At 44.0% G+C, this 16,747-nt stretch overlaps 1 protein-coding gene and 1 long non-coding RNA gene across 3 annotated transcripts in view; both read left to right on the top strand.

The window, feature by feature from the left end:
• The window catches only part of LOC147648094 (uncharacterized), a 349,059-nt gene that overhangs the window by 239,302 nt on the left and 93,010 nt on the right, over positions 1-16,747 (top strand). The window lies entirely within an intron of this gene.
• LOC111940716 (uncharacterized) overlaps positions 8,924-16,747 on the top strand; it is a 57,464-nt gene continuing 49,640 nt past the window's right edge. Inside the window, exon 1 of one of the 2 annotated variants that reach the window (XR_015280689.1) lies at positions 8,924-9,551. This is a non-coding gene — a long non-coding RNA (uncharacterized LOC111940716). The remainder of the gene's footprint in view (positions 9,552-16,747) is intronic. The other variant, XR_002869633.2, reaches the window with a different exon arrangement.

The following is a 16,747-nucleotide window of genomic DNA, read 5'->3' as shown; positions in this document are numbered from 1 at the left end:
GAAGGGAAGGGAAGGGAAGGGAAGGGAAGGGAAGGGAAGGGAAGGGAAGGGAAGGGAAGGGAAGGGAAGGGAAGGGAAGGGAAGGGAAGGGAAGGGAAGGGAAGGGAAGGGAAGGGAAGGGAAGGAAGGGAAGGGAAGGGAAGGGAAGGGAAGGGAAGGGAAGGGAAGGGAAGGGAAGGGAAGGGAAGGGAAGGGAAGGGAAGGGAAGGGAAGGGAAGGGAAGGGAAGGGAAGGGAAGGGAAGGGAAGGGAAGGCGCGGGAAGGCGCGGGAAGGGAAGGCGCGGGAAGGGAAGGCGCGGGAAGGGAAGGCGCGGGAAGGGAAGGGAAGGGAAGGGAAGGGAAAGGAAGGGAAGGGAAGGGAAGGGAAGGGAAGGGAAGGGAAGGGAAGGGAAGGTGCGGGAAGGGAAGGTGCGGGAAGGGAAGGTGCGGGAAGGGAAGGGAAGGGAAGGGAAGGGAAGGGAAGGGAAGGGAAGGGAAGGGAAGGGAAGGGAAGGGAAGGGAAGGGAAGGGAAGGGAAGGGAAGGGAAGGGAAGGGAAGGGAAGGGAAGGGAAGGGAAGGGAAGGGAAGGGAAGGGAAGGGAAGGGAAGGGAAGGGAAGGGAAGGGAAGGGAAGGGAAGGGAAGGGAAGGGAAGGGAAGGGAAGGGAAGGGAAGGGAAGGGAAGGGAAGGGAAGGTGCGGGAAGGTGCGGGAAGGGAAGGGAAGGGAAGGGAAGGGAAGGGAAGGGAAGGGAAGGGAAGGGAAGGGAAGGGAAGGGAAGGGAAGGGAAGGGAAGGGAAGGGAAGGGAAGGGAAGGGAAGGGAAGGGAAGGGAAGGGAAGGGAAGGGAAGGAAGGGAAGGGAAGGGAAGGGAAGGGAAGGGAAGGGAAGGGAAGGGAAGGGAAGGGAAGGGAAGGGAAGGGAAGGCGCGGGAAGGGAAGGGAAGGGAAGGGAAGGGAAGGGAAGGGAAGGGAAGGGAAGGGAAGGGAAGGGAAGGGAAGGGAAGGGAAGGGAAGGGAAGGGAAGGGAAGGGAAGGGAAGGCGCGGGAAGGCGCGGGAAGGGAAGGGAAGGGAAGGGAAGGGAAGGGAAGGGAAGGGAAGGGAAGGGAAGGGAAGGGAAGGGAAGGGAAGGGAAGGGAAGGGAAGGGAAGGGAAGGGAAGGGAAGGGAAGGGAAGGGAAGGGAAGGGAAGGGAAGGGAAGGGAAGGGAAGGGAAGGGAAGGGAAGGGAAGGGAAGGGAAGGCGCGGGAAGGGAAGGCGCGGGAAGGCGCGGGAAGGGAAGGGAAGGCGCGGGAAGGCGCGGGAAGGGAAGGGAAGGGAAGGCGCGGGAAGGGAAGGCGCGGGAAGGGAAGGCGCGGGAAGGGAAGGCGCGGGAAGGGAAGGGAAGGGAAGGGAAGGGAAGGGAAGGGAAGGGAAGGGAAGGGAAGGGAAGGGAAGGGAAGGGAAGGGAAGGGAAGGGAAGGGAAGGGAAGGGAAGGGAAGGGAAGGGAAGGGAAGGGAAGGGAAGGGAAGGGAAGGGAAGGGAAGGGAAGGGAAGGGAAGGGAAGGGAAGGGAAGGGAAGGGAAGGGAAGGGAAGGGAAGGGAAGGGAAGGGAAGGGAAGGGAAGGGAAGGGAAGGGAAGGGAAGGGAAGGGAAGGGAAGGGAAGGGAAGGCGCGGGAAGGGAAGGCGCGGGAAGGCGCGGGAAGGGAAGGGAAGGCGCGGGAAGGCGCGGGAAGGGAAGGGAAGGGAAGGGAAGGGAAGGGAAGGGAAGGGAAGGGAAGGGAAGGGAAGGGAAGGGAAGGGAAGGGAAGGGAAGGGAAGGGAAGGGAAGGGAAGGGAAGGGAAGGGAAGGGAAGGGAAGGGAAGGGAAGGGAAGGGAAGGGAAGGGAAGGGAAGGGAAGGGAAGGGAAGGGAAGGGAAGGGAAGGGAAGGGAAGGGAAGGGAAGGGAAGGGAAGGGAAGGGAAGGGAAGGGAAGGGAAGGGAAGGGAAGGGAAGGGAAGGGAAGGGAAGGGAAGGGAAGGGAAGGGAAGGGAAGGTGCGGGAAGGGAAGGGAAGGGAAGGGAAGGGAAGGGAAGGGAAGGGAAGGGAAGGGAAGGGAAGGCGCGGGAAGGCGCGGGAAGGAGGGAAGGGAAGGGAAGGGAAGGGAAGGGAAGGGAAGGGAAGGGAAGGGAAGGGAAGGGAAGGGAAGGGAAGGGAAGGAAGGGAAGGGAAGGGAAGGGAAGGGAAGGGAAGGGAAGGGAAGGGAAGGGAAGGGAAGGGAAGGGAAGGGAAGGGAAGGGAAGGGAAGGGAAGGGAAGGGAAGGGAAGGGAAGGGAAGGGAAGGGAAGGGAAGGGAAGGGAAGGGAAGGGAAGGCGCGGGAAGGGAAGGGAAGGGAAGGGAAGGGAAGGGAAGGGAAGGGAAGGGAAGGGAAGGGAAGGGAAGGGAAGGGAAGGGAAGGGAAGGGAAGGGAAGGGAAGGGAAGGGAAGGGAAGGGAAGGGAAGGGAAGGGAAGGGAAGGGAAGGGAAGGGAAGGGAAGGGAAGGGAAGGGAAGGGAAGGGAAGGGAAGGGAAGGGAAGGGAAGGGAAGGGAAGGGAAGGGAAGGGAAGGGAAGGGAAGGGAAGGGAAGGGAAGGGAAGGGAAGGGAAGGGAAGGGAAGGGAAGGGAAGGGAAGGGAAGGCGCGGGAAGGCGCGGGAAGGGAAGGGAAGGGAAGGGAAGGGAAGGGAAGGGAAGGGAAGGGAAGGGAAGGGAAGGGAAGGGAAGGGAAGGGAAGGGAAGGGAAGGGAAGGGAAGGGAAGGTGCGGGAAGGGAAGGGAAGGTGCGGGAAGGGAAGGGAAGGTGCGGGAAGGGAAGGGAAGGGAAGGGAAGGGAAGGGAAGGGAAGGGAAGGGAAGGGAAGGGAAGGGAAGGGAAGGGAAGGGAAGGGAAGGGAAGGGAAGGGAAGGGAAGGGAAGGGAAGGGAAGGGAAGGGAAGGGAAGGGAAGGGAAGGGAAGGGAAGGGAAGGGAAGGGAAGGGAAGGGAAGGGAAGGGAAGGGAAGGGAAGGGAAGGGAAGGGAAGGGAAGGGAAGGGAAGGGAAGGGAAGGGAAGGCGCGGGAAGGCGCGGGAAGGGAAGGGAAGGCGCGGGAAGGGAAGGGAAGGGAAGGGAAGGGAAGGGAAGGGAAGGGAAGGGAAGGGAAGGGAAGGGAAGGGAAGGGAAGGGAAGGGAAGGGAAGGGAAGGGAAGGGAAGGAAGGGAAGGGAAGGGAAGGGAAGGGAAGGGAAGGGAAGGGAAGGGAAGGGAAGGGAAGGGAAGGGAAGGGAAGGGAAGGGAAGGGAAGGGAAGGGAAGGGAAGGGAAGGGAAGGTGCGGGAAGGGAAGGGAAGGGAAGGGAAGGGAAGGGAAGGGAAGGGAAGGGAAGGGAAGGGAAGGGAAGGGAAGGGAAGGGAAGGGAAGGGAAGGGAAGGGAAGGGAAGGGAAGGGAAGGGAAGGGAAGGGAAGGGAAGGGAAGGGAAGGGAAGGGAAGGGAAGGGAAGGGAAGGGAAGGGAAGGGAAGGGAAGGGAAGGGAAGGGAAGGGAAGGGAAGGGAAGGGAAGGGAAGGGAAGGCGCGGGAAGGGAAGGGAAGGGAAGGGAAGGGAAGGGAAGGGAAGGGAAGGGAAGGGAAGGGAAGGGAAGGGAAGGGAAGGGAAGGGAAGGGAAGGGAAGGGAAGGGAAGGGAAGGGAAGGAAGGGAAGGGAAGGGAAGGGAAGGGAAGGGAAGGGAAGGGAAGGAAGGGAAGGGAAGGGAAGGGAAGGGAAGGGAAGGGAAGGGAAGGGAAGGGAAGGGAAGGGAAGGGAAGGGAAGGGAAGGGAAGGGAAGGGAAGGGAAGGGAAGGGAAGGGAAGGGAAGGGAAGGGAAGGGAAGGGAAGGGAAGGGAAGGGAAGGGAAGGGAAGGGAAGGGAAGGGAAGGAAGGGAAGGGAAGGGAAGGGAAGGGAAGGGAAGGGAAGGGAAGGGAAGGGAAGGGAAGGGAAGGGAAGGGAAGGGAAGGGAAGGGAAGGAAGGGAAGGGAAGGGAAGGCGAGGGAAGGGAAGGCGCGGGAAGGGAAGGGAAGGGAAGGGAAGGGAAGGGAAGGGAAGGGAAGGAAGGGAAGGAGGAAGGGAAGGGAAGGGAAGGGAAGGAAGGGAAGGGAAGGGAAGGGAAGGCAAGGCAAGGCAAGGCAAGGCAAGGCAAGGCAAGGCAAGGCAAGGCAAGGCAAGGCAAGGCAAGGCAAGGCAAGGCAAGGCAAGGCAAGGCAAGGCAAGGCAAGGCGCGGGAAGGGAAGGGAAGGGAAGGCGCGGGAAGGGAAGGGAAGGGAAGGGAAGGAAGGGAAGGGAAGGGAAGGGAAGGGAAGGGAAGGGAAGGGAAGGGAAGGGAAGGGAAGGGAAGGGAAGGGAAGGGAAGGGAAGGGAAGGGAAGGGAAGGGAAGGGAAGGGAAGGGAAGGGAAGGGAAGGGAAGGGAAGGGAAGGGAAGGGAAGGGAAGGGAAGGGAAGGGAAGGGAAGGGAAGGGAAGGGAAGGGAAGGGAAGGGAAGGGAAGGGAAGGGAAGGGAAGGGAAGGGAAGGGAAGGGAAGGGAAAAAGAAAAGAAAATAAAAGATAAAAGCAGAGAACAGAAAGAAAACATATTTTTTTCTGGGGAATCTTTTAAGAATATAATTTACACAGTTATATTTACATTTTTTAATATTCTCACCATATGACTCCTGTAAGTGTTTTTGGCCACTCCTGTTCTGTGACAGAACAACAGGAACTAATATGGTAATCTTCTTCCCATTAATTTGTGTACACAGACATAGTGCCCACATCTGGACTATAAGAATGTCTGGAGAAGCCCTTCCAGAGACCAAAACAGGCTTTGAATCATACATGTTATCTCAATAAATCAGAAGTGACAGTAGAAGTCTATGAATCAGCTAGTAAATAGATGTTCTGACAATTTTTAAGTAAATATAAAGCTCTAAACCATTAATTTCCTGCTACTTAATTAAACAAAGTAATCATCCTGTACAATAATTCTCAGTATGCTTGTTACCAGAAAAAAATATATTATTCTTCCTAAACTTTTAAAGTAAAAAATTCTCTGAAATCAAATATTAATCTCACCACAGTGTGATGTTTCCTTTTATCACTTCCAAATTTGCAAACTATTGTTTTCAACAAAATTACTCACCTAATGAGTCATGTCTACTTAGTCTTGCTGCCACATCCTATTCTTTCCAAGTTCTATCAGTGTATCATCAAAGCCTACACATTCACTTTTCCTGTCACAGCTGAGTCCTTTCTCTTGTAACCATTATTTTTATGACCTCTCTATAGTTAAGGTTCTGATTTTCCTTGTTTTTCTTGTTTTTCTCTCAGCTGTTATTGATTTCATAACAATAGCTACTTATTACCGTCTCTGGTTGATCTAAAGTCAACTATTTCAGTTTTCTGTGAAACAGTTCTGTTCTGGGCTCTGTTGATGGACACTTTTAATGTATCATCACTAGAATATGCTTTGTTGTGTTTTGGATTTTTTAATTCATAATCTGTTGAACTAAGACATCTTTCTCCTCTTCTATTCACTTTTCCAGTTAATGTGAATCGTAACACAAAACTTCACTTTTATTTAAAAACCAGATCTGCTGGAAACAAAGCCCATATCCTTCAGGTCACTGATCTGCAGAGTGTGTGAAGTTATGCCAATGACTTCTACAGGCCTACTTTTCACCTGATCTGATAGCCCTTCCACCTATTTCAGGTCCTCTGTTTCTTTATCAGGACACTACTAAATTTATTTCATATTAGTCATTCACATTTAACAGCTGGACTAAATGATCTCAGACATTGTTGGGGGTTAGGTGTCTTTCCTTTGGTTCCTTCTCACCTATAGAATTTTCACCATTAGTTGCAGGGAAACCTGACTGCTGGTATTTACGGGGTGCTTGAGAAGACAGTTTGGCTGGGCCCAGGGGGAACGGGGGCAGGTAAAAAGGAGGACAGCGGGCTGGCTGGTTTCTTAGGCTTCAGAGTGGCACTCACGCAGAGCTGTGGCTGCTTGGAGAAAGGAATTTGCCATAATCCAGATGACGTCCTTGTCCTTGTCCTTGTCCTTGTCCTTGTCCTTGTCCTTGTCCTTGTCCTTGTCCTTGTCCTTGTCCTTGTCCTTGTCCTTCTCCTTCTCCTTCTCCTTCTCCTTCTCCTTCTCCTTCTCCTTCTCCTTCTCCTTCTCCTTCTCCTTCTCCTTCTCCTTCTCCTCCATCTTTCTCCCTCCCTCTCCCGCTCCTTCTTCTCTCTCTCCCTCCTTCTTCTTCTTCTGCTTCAGTGGGCCTCGCACCCCCTGTCCTGCCGGGACGTGTGGCAGTGCCAACCACCGCCACGGAGCTGCTGATCCACCTCAGCCACCGGCCCAGGATCTCAGCTCATCCCTGCTGTTCCAGCGACTGTTCTTCAGAGCCCTGCAGGAGCACCGGGACTGACTGCCCGAGGGGTTTGTGAAAACAAAGCCTCTCCTCCATCCCTTCCTGTCTCAGCCAAGAAAGCTGTCACGGGGTCCCTGGTTCTGTTTTCTTGTTAATGCTGTAGTTGTTTGTTTATCTTGTTATAAATATTAGTAAAGAACTGTTATTCCTATCACCAAATCTCTGCCTGAGAACCCCTTGATTTCAAAATTATAATAATTAGAAGAGAACGGGTTTGCATTTTTTCATTCCAAGGAAAGTTCCTACCTTCCCTAGCAAACACCTGTCTTTCAAACCAATACAGATGTCTTTTCCAACCCAAATGATTCTATGATTTAGAGACTATAGAAGTAACCAAAACTCACTGCAAAATCTAGGATTGTTTCCTTGTGTATTTGAATATTCAATTGCCTTTGAACTATTCAAAGTCCGTTTGTGTATTTGGTGTTACCTATTTCTGTTAAACTGTTTCTAACAGTTTTGCCTTTTATTTTTAGTCTTACCTCTTTTCTTATTAGTTTAGAGAAGTTTAGTCTCTTTAAAGTTTAGAGAGATTTTCCAGATCCTTTGTCATAATGCCCCTCAAAGACCTTGCACTAGCACTGTTTTATAATTTCTCATGTATTCAAAGATTGTAGTCTCATAGTGCTTTTCTTTGTATCCTAAAGAATTTCTTCTGTGGTTTGTTAAAGTTTTATTGTATTTTCTAGAATTCTACTCTACATAGTACATTTTTAAAGTTGTTTTTTGTTTTTTTCTGTTATTTTTGTGAGATACCAATTGCACAATATGTCTTTATTTCACAGGTCATACAGTTTATGAAAAAAAAATTAAATGTTTATTTATTTCATCACCATTGTCTCCTTATATCAAACACTGCCTCAAGAATTTATAATATTCAGATATATTGCCTCTGTTGGTAAATTTTTCTGGTAGTCTATCTTTGCAGAATAAACCACTTATTATCTTATACTTTAAACTCTTGGCACATTTTAATTTTGTAAATATTCACTTCTATGTTTTATTCTCCAACCCATGTTCCTGAAGGCCATGTCATAATAAAGATGAAAAATATTCAAAAACAGTTTAAATCTTGGAAATCATTGACAAATTCTAAGCACTCAAATGCCACTGAAATCACTAAGATTGCTGGTCTCAGCATAGTGTCTAAGTACCTTAATAAGCCTGAATTTCTCATTTTAGATGGTTTTATAGAATCAGAATGGTTTGGATCAGGAGTGACCTTAAGGAACACTGAGATTCACCTCCCTGACATGCTCCCTTCCACCATATCAGCTTGCTCAGAGCCCCATGCACCCTGGCCTTGAAAAATTTTAGGGATGGGACACAACTTCTCTGAGCAGCATGCTCCACTCTCTCACCACTTGCACAGTAAAGAATCTTTTTCCTATTATCTAATGTAAACCTAACCCATTTCATTTTGAGGCCTCTCCCCCTTGTTCTGTCACTACATGCTCTTGTAAAAACGCCCTCTCCTGCTTTTTTGTGAGCTCCCTTCAGGTACTGGAAGGCCACAGTTAGGTCACCCCAAAGCCTTCCCTTCTCCAGGCTGAGCAATCCTAATTATCTCAGCCTTTCCCCATAGGAGAGAAGCTCCCTCCCTCTGATCACCTTGGTGTCCCTCCTCTGCACTCTCTCCAGCAGCTCCATGTCCTTCCTGTGCTGGGACCCCAGGGCTGGAGGCAGCCCTGCAGGTGGGGTCTCACCAGAGCGGGGCAGAGGGGCAGAATCCCCTCCCTGCCTCCCCTGCTGCCCACGGGGCTCTGGATGCAGCCCAGGACACACTTGGCTCTCTGGGCTGGGAGTGCCCATGGCTGGCTCATGGCCAGCTCTCATCCAGCAGTGTTTTACTTCCACCATGTTTTACAAACATTACTCCTTTATTACTCTGTTTTTATTATATTTAAAAGCATAACATTATGAATGAGATTATTTTTTCTTCAGTATTCCTGAAATTTGTGGAGTTATGAGATTTCTCCATAACAAGCTCCTAGTGAGAGACATCTGTCTATTAAATAGCAATACCACTTCAGCCCTTCTCAACTGCAGACCCCTCAATAAATCCTTTCTTTCCTACAGCATAAGTTACTCTAGGTAAAATTTTTTCTGAATTAAATTGGAATAATTCACCTGGTCTGGGTACCATACCTATTTAAATATCTAAAAACTCACCTGGGAAGACTATCTCAGATTGAAAGACAGGTGTCTGCCAAGGAAGGTGGAAACGTCCCTTGAAATGGAAAATATGACCCCCTTCTCTCCAAAATATTGTAACTTTGGAATTCAGGGGCTTTCAGGCAAAGACATGGGAAAAGGAGTAACAGTTCTGTACTAGTATGTATGTGTATAGCAAGGCAAAGGAACAACAACAGCAGCAACAATGGACAGAAAAGCAGAAAACCCAATGAAGTCGCTGCCCGCTCCCCGAGAGCTTCCCTCAGTGCAGTTCCGGGCACGGCCGGCAGGGGCGCTGCTGGCTCCCGGCGGGCAGCACGGGTGTGGTGATTCCGCCGCGCCGGCAGGGGGCGCTGTGGCGCGGGGGCTCAGCCACAGCGCCCTCACCAGGCCGCGGCTGTGGCTGGGTGGTGGCGCGGGCTGCAGCCGGAACCTCGGAGCAGCGGCTGGCATGGCAGTGGCAGGCACGCCCTCTGCAGCGGCCAAAAAAATGTGACAGAAAACTCCACAACATTAGCAGGAGCTGTGGGGGCTCGGGTGGGTGCGGGGTGCTGGGTTAGTGTAGGGGAAAAGGCCGAGGCAGCGGCAGAAGGCAGCGGTGCTGGGTGCTGGCAGCCAGGCTTCTCTGCAGCCACTGCCACACGCAGTCGGGGAGAGGCGGCCGCTGGGAAGGGAGAGGGCTCAGCATCCCGGGTTTCGCTCTGAAGCACCCTGAGAGATGGTGAGAATCCTTTCCAGTGAGGCAGAGTGCCAATAAGGTCCCAGTTCAATGGCTGCTGTTACGAAAAAGGATTACCCTCAGTAGGGAATAAGCAGTGGGAGGAAAAATGTTCCATAGTGGCAACAAATCCTCTAAGCAGGGACCCCGGAGCGGCTGTCCCTCTTTCAGTGCCAAGAGCAAGAGAGCTAGGAGCTGCCCCCAGCCCCTTCACCCCAGCCTAAAGTCTCACAGCATCTCTGCCCTTCCCAAGAGAAAAGCTCTCAGGTAAGAATATAGCCAGCTTCATTCCTTCCTCTTCTCCTTAGCTGCATCTTTTGTCTCTCTGTACCAGTCGTTACTGCCTATTGCAACGAATGGCAGCAAATTCTCTCAGGGAAATAAAAAAAGGGAAAAATCTTAAGCCTCCAACATAGGTGGATGGATCGGCATCAAAATAAATTCAGTCACCAACCCATCTGATTAGAAATATAAAGCACTAATTATTGGTATTATCACTTACATTAATTGTTCTTGCAACTCTTCCATCAGAAAATTCACAAACTCAAAATCATTATTTAAGACTGAGATTCCCCAAAGGTAACTGAATGAAAAACTTTAAAAGGTCAGTATTGTTTAGGCTGGGACCTGAGTCACAATGGATAGTACTACACAATCTAACAATTGCTTGCATCCTAACATTATTTTTATATTTACACATTTGTTTTGTCTGCTGCCATCAATTACTTTTTATGTCATTTTCTAATAAAGCGCAGAAGGATTTCATAATTACTGCATATCAAATAGTTGTTTCTGGTGGATTATCAGTCCCACTAAATCCCCCGTTACTATTTTCCTTTTTTGGGGAACTTTGAATGTTATCTTAAACTGTCACATCAAAAATCCAATTCCAAGTGTCTTGTTTCTCACAGCATCCAACAGGTATTTAAGAAAAGAATATACTAAACAGTGAGAACAGCTCTTCCAGCTCTAGTAACTACAGATGTATGAATTCCTGGCCTAAGGATTACAGCCAGGACCACCACTTTAGAGGTCACTAATACAGTTACCTCTTTTGTAAACCAATTCTGTCTGGTCACAACAGTGTTATGGGGCAATGACTAAGTTATACAATACCATGAAAAAGCATGCTTTCTACCTTGTAGACATCTGTTAGTCAGTCATAACTTCTTTACTGTCAAATATCATAAATTTATTTCTTATGTACTTTTTTCCATAGTTTTTGATTTCTTATTCATGTCACTTTTTAAATTAATTTCTCTTTTGAAAAGTTAGATGTTCCAGTCAGTGTGTCCTGGGCTTTAGTTTACATTAACCAAAGAAAAGTGCAAAAATTTCATCCTGAATAACCTTCAACATCCAGAATTTCCTGCTCTGTATATGTCTGATCTTTTCTATCTGGAATTCATTTCAAGAGGGGGTAAAAAGAAAATTAAAACAGTGTGAAGGAAAAAATAAAAACTACTACAACAACTCCTTGTAGTTGTTTTCCAAAAAGCCATGATAAACCTGTTATTATCACAACTTTTATTCTTGAGTTTTAGGGACTCCTTTCTCTAAAAAGGTACAAGTAGTTTATTAAAATATGACTTATGCAGCTTTGTGAGATAACATTTCATAAAAGCAACATATGAGTGATGATAAAAGAGAAAGGAAAATATCTCCTGTGAGAAGGTACTTTAGGTAGTTGACTTTTTCAGAAGCATTCATGAGAAACAAATTCACCAGGCAGACACTAAAAACAAAGGATACTTACAAGTGGGACAATACAAAATACACTGCCTCAAATATTGCTGTATGAGTGTCACCTTTTTTCAGGGTTTTTACAGCATGATTGAAACTAAGTTAAAATAAACCCATCAATTTGAGAATCTAGATAAATTTTCATTTGCATAAATAGGCTCCAAGTAACCGAGAGCTAATGCAAACAATAGTATTGTCTGCAGTTTATCCTGTGATAAATAGGAGGAAAATGCTGTAATAAAAAAGATCATAATTATCCACAGCTCTCAGTTTACAATTAGTTTCCTCTGACAGTATAAGTCATAAATGCCAGCTTTAATCATGTGTTCGAGTTGATTTAGGTGCTGCCAACACTGCAAGAGATCTAATCCTCTTTCTTTCCTTCTCATAATGAAATAATAATGCAAATTCACCACATTGATGGGATGACCCATGTGAATTTATTATAGGCTTGGAGAAGTCTCTTGAAATGGATAAATTCTTTCTGGGTACAGACTTGAGGTAATTCAAACCAGACAAGAAAAAAAATGGAGCTGTCATCAGAGGCCAGGATATGGAATGGATTTAATTTGTATGAATAGGCTTTTTAATAAGTATAACACGGCTAAGCTCCAGCTTTACTATGGGAATATTACTGCTGTCATTTTCCAAATCTGGATGCACTAACTTTATTTGAGGGATGACGATGAGCTCCAAGCCTCAATTCTAGTTATACTGCAGCTTGCAGCAGACATAAAGATGCACAGTGGGTAGGCCCAGTGACCAGATCTTCTAATTATTCGGGTTAAGACAAATGGAACAATTAACTCCTCATAAAACCATTTGTGGTACTCAATGACACATACCAACCTTTCTTGTAGAACAAACTCTACCTTTTAGTTAATGTTCAGATTTTTATCAGGTAAGGTTTGTTGTCAGTATGATAGAATACTTAATTATTTTAACTTCCAGGGGCCTTTTCAGCAACTGAAAACATATAACACTATGCAAAAGGGTAATTTTTCTCAGTAAATAAACAGATCAAGAACATAGAGATTGAAACTAAAAATTACACAATACAGCCGTAAGTTTTAACCATGTATTACATCACCACAAGATACAGCCCAATTAGTGAAACAAAAAGATTTCCAAGCCAAAAAGAAAGTCTTAATTTCACTAAGCAACTGTCAGAAGTTTCAGGCTATCTCTGTGGGGTTCACAGACATCATTACCACTACTCTATTTTATGAAACTACTGTTCTGGCCACAGCAGGTTGCCCACGTTACTAACACTAGATTTCCATAGAAAAGACAAGGCAAAACCAATAGTACAGCTTTAAAGAGACATAACAAAATGAACCTCTTTCTTTTTACTTTTTAATTGTATAAATTATCTAAAGCATGTTTTCAGGTTACTCAAACAGAACCAATTTTCTCTACAAACATAATGAAAGCAGTCTTTCTCATTTGTCTAGAGTACAAACAAATTCTTAACCCAAAAAACTAATGTTGCTCACAGTCTTGCCAAGACATTTAGTTTTCTGCTTTAAGAGCTATAAAAACGGCCTTGTTGGATGAGCAAAATGAAAACCAATGCTGAAAGATCTATTTATTACCATGCTATGCAAAGTAATATAATAATTTACTTCACCTATAATTTTCAGTTTCATGTTCTGCTCAGCCTAGCATGCCTAAAAGTTTCCTCTTAGTTTTGTTAGAACAAGAATGCATTGCATTTCTGCTGTATGGTGTCAAGCTTTCTAGATATTATTTATCAGCAGCTACAACTTTTTTCCCTTTATCATTTAAAGTCTTCAGTGTTTTAACATTTCAGATTAAATACTTAGTGCAGAAATTTTGTCATTTAATTAAGTAATTATTTATTTAAATGACCATTTAAATTCAAAACAAGGGATAATGAAGGGTACAAAGCACCAGGTATGTTTGGAAGAAATAAATTTTCACTTTACTCCTTTGACCACTTAGTTATGTGAACTGTTTCATGGAACTATAATACCTGGATACTTATGTTCATTTTGGGCACAAAATAGTTCTGATGCATTAAGAATTTGCAGGAGTGGGAGCTGGTATAACAATGATAAAGTAATAAACTTTGTTAAAAGCTGATTGTAGTTGTTACAAGATCTGTATTTTCAATCTGCATTGTGGTACCAAAACATATATATGCATGCAGACATGTTGATAGGATATATGTTTAAAACAAAAAAAGATTAGTGAACAGAGTTATTTTTGAGAAATAAATAATTCATATTTAACAATAATAGGAGTGGGTTATTCACAAGGTAGATACAGGGGCTCTGTGAATTCCAATATTAAGTCATCATTTTGCACAGTATCTAGTACCATATATGGCCACTAAATTCAACCAGAATGAATACTAGGATCATACAGATGTTGTTGCAATTGATTAAACAAGCTCTTGAAGCTGACAGTAGAAAATGTCTGATTGAATGGTCACCTTGTAAATAACCTGCAGAAAAATTAATTTATTCATACTTTACACTAGCATATACAAGCATGTCACTCACTATTTCAGGAGTGTTATAGGATTTTCTTCCTACAGAAAGGTATACATCATGCTATAATTAATGAATCCAAGCTTTTCTGAATCAACTGCACTGCATTTTATGAAAAATATGCTTTAAACAGCTTTCTATAATAGTGTAATCTACTCCAAAATTTCTTACGCTTAATCTTTGATATATAATTTTGCATCACACTATTCATCTGATAACCAACTTTTTTAAAGTTCCATCTGTCAATTTTTTAAAAAAATATCCCTTGTCCTTTCTAATTCCACTCTTTTGAATTGGAGCTTTTGCTGATGTCACTTAAATGCACGTCTACCTGATAGGTCTCACCAATGCCATTAGTCTGTTCCAGCCATGTTCTCTGACTCTACTGGAACAGACTGCATTCTTTTATGGAATATGTGGCCCCCGCATCTTTTACCAGATGGGTCAATATTCATATCTCTTGATGGTGAAAGATTGTAGTGCCTGTAGAGGACAGCTAGGGAAACAAAAACTCTGGAAACTCCAGTGAGAGATTGAGGTCTAGACTTACAGCTTTTCCAAATGTCTGCCAGTTTTCTCAGATTTTTGTGTAGAAGGCATGAGACCGCATATGGGGACCCTTGGAAACTTAAATATAGCTAGTAACATCCTGGCATCTGTGAAAAACAAAAGTTTCTAATGAATTTTTTCAGGTCCCAGGTCCTGCCTAGGAAAATACTTTGGACAGTACTTAAATAATCAGTGCATTTGTTATTCTAGCAGTAACTTTTACAACTACAATGCTTTCTAGAGAAAGTCTTTATTATTTGCCTGGTTTTCACATATATTTATTTTTAGTAGCTTTATTATAGTTTTCTAAATATGACTGTCATATTTGGATATCTTTTTCTGGATATTTGTCTGCTTTTGCTTAGGTTTTCATTACATTCTCTAGATACCACTATTTCATATTTTTTTAATTCCTTTTTTGCAATGAAGATTAAATTTATTTTCATTTTTATTTTTCCCTCCTAACTGATGTTTACAAATTATTTTTTCAAATGTATCTCCTCTTCATGCCTTCTAAAGTTTCTTTGGACTTCTCACCCAATTCCCCAATCCTTTTTCCAGTGTCTTTCCATAAATAAAACCTTCCACCAAACTACCATATGTACAATGGCAAGAGCATTTAAGAATAAAAGTCTTCAGAAATCAGCCACTGAATGTTATCATTAATCAGAATGAAATATATGTTTGTTTTCACAATGCTATAATGAAACCATTGTATGAACAGGCAATTCATTGTTATTTTTAAAAATACAGTTCTTCTTCAGCTATTCAAGGACTAAAAATATCATAACTGGAGGAAAAACTCGTGATTTTTCCTCCACGTTCCCCCTTCTTTGCTCCTAGTCTCTCCCTCCTACTCAGTATGTCAGTATATTCAATTTTAATTGTGAACAACAAATGGTGTTCCTGAAGAAATTTTTCTTTTAAAGCTGAGTTAAAATTTTTTTAAAAATAAAGTGCTTACGCACTTTAACTGCTTGTGAAAGTGTTACTACCACACATTTGTATTTTTCCTTGGGTAAATAAACAAGAATGCCATACTAAAATATGTTTCTATTAGGAGAGATATCAATTGATTTTATATCTCAAATTCAGCTTCAGCCTATATAAAATTGCCTATCAGATGATATTTTCAAAGAGAAAGATTTCTTTCTACAGCTGTCAAGAGGCCATCAAAATGTGAGGTCCTACCAGCGGGATCATAGGGTCATCAAAGTTGAGAGACATTTAAGATCACCCAGTAAAACACTCAAGCAAGGAAGCAAACAAAAACCTGTTGGTTCACTTGGTTCTGATTTTTTTCTCTTTTATATGAAGACAAATTAGATTTTGGAACATTTTGAAATGATTAATATGTGGCACAAGCAAGCAAAGGGCATAAAAGGTGACGTTCCTTTATTTATATATGAAAAAGTTACTGTACATGAATAATCAATGCAAGTTTTCAGCTATGCAGAGGAAAAGTGGGTAATATTTTAATATTGTGAGGCTTGGCAGGTTTCTGATGTTCTTTGCCAGAAAGTAAACTAGAACTTTTAAAAGTTTTGAAAACTTTTAAATTTAAACCTTTAAGCTAGAACTTTTAAAAGTTAAAAAGTTAAAATGGTATACTGACATTATTGTCAGTATAATTGTGTGTTTTATACCTACATAGTATTTCAAAGACTGCAAGGGCCTCATGTGTTCTTTCTATCTCTGAAAAGAAACCCCTTAAAGAATAAAGTGTATTGTTACAATATGAAGCTGGACTGCGTATGGGACTCACAGCAAAATATTGCAAGACACAGCCCTCTGAGAAAAATACTTGAGGTTTAGTGGCATGAAAGGTGTAAAGTTAGATTGCACTCTATTTCTCTTTGTTTTCATAATTTCACAGCAATTTCTTCTTTCTTCAAATACTTCTACACACTCATTTGCTAGAATTCTATATCCTATATATCCTATATCTATCTATATCCTATATCTATATCCTATCTCCTATTACCATCCCCATGGAAGGAGTTAATCATCTTGACAAAGGAAAAACGCAAAATGCAGAGAAAAGTTTGTACTAGAATACCTCTCCAAGCAGGAAAATATTTTCACTGCTTGGGCAGGTTTCCCAGCATATTGTTGGAATCTTCAAATGCATCAATACATATATGGCATATGGGTCAAAGAGGAGGAAGAATGTACATAGATCACACGGCATGTGGAATAGCAGCAGGAGCAAGATCCATACACAAACTGCTTGCTTATATTCTATCCTACTTCAATTCCCTGATCTCACACAATAGACTTTCTTTTGTACTGCTACAAAGAAGCTTGCCATGGTGACCAAAGGAGAGGCTTAATTTTTGCTTACAAAGACAACACATGTAGTGTTCTTAAAATTACACACTGAAAATGAAAAAGTAGTCATTACAGGACTATTTATGTGGGGAAAAAAAAACAACACCTTTTTTTCTGGTATAAATAGACTCTAGCTACTTTGGCTTCTGTGCAAATCACACTTACCCCTTATCTGTCACTTTTTATGGGATGTTATTTCTGAAAAAATGTCTGTGTTCATTTCAGTGCTGATTTTTTTGTTTCTCCTCTACAAAGGAGTAAAATAGGGGCTTTTTTTAAGATGCTTTTCTCCTACCAGATAAAATATCAGAGGTTAATCGTTAC

This window comes from Cyanistes caeruleus, chromosome Z (genome assembly GCF_971803275.1).
Source record: "Cyanistes caeruleus chromosome Z, bCyaCae1.hap1.1, whole genome shotgun sequence".
In the NCBI taxonomy this organism is placed as follows: domain Eukaryota; kingdom Metazoa; phylum Chordata; class Aves; order Passeriformes; family Paridae; genus Cyanistes; species Cyanistes caeruleus.
Note: the sequence above shows the minus strand (reverse complement) of the source record. Positions and strands in the feature narration are given on the sequence as shown.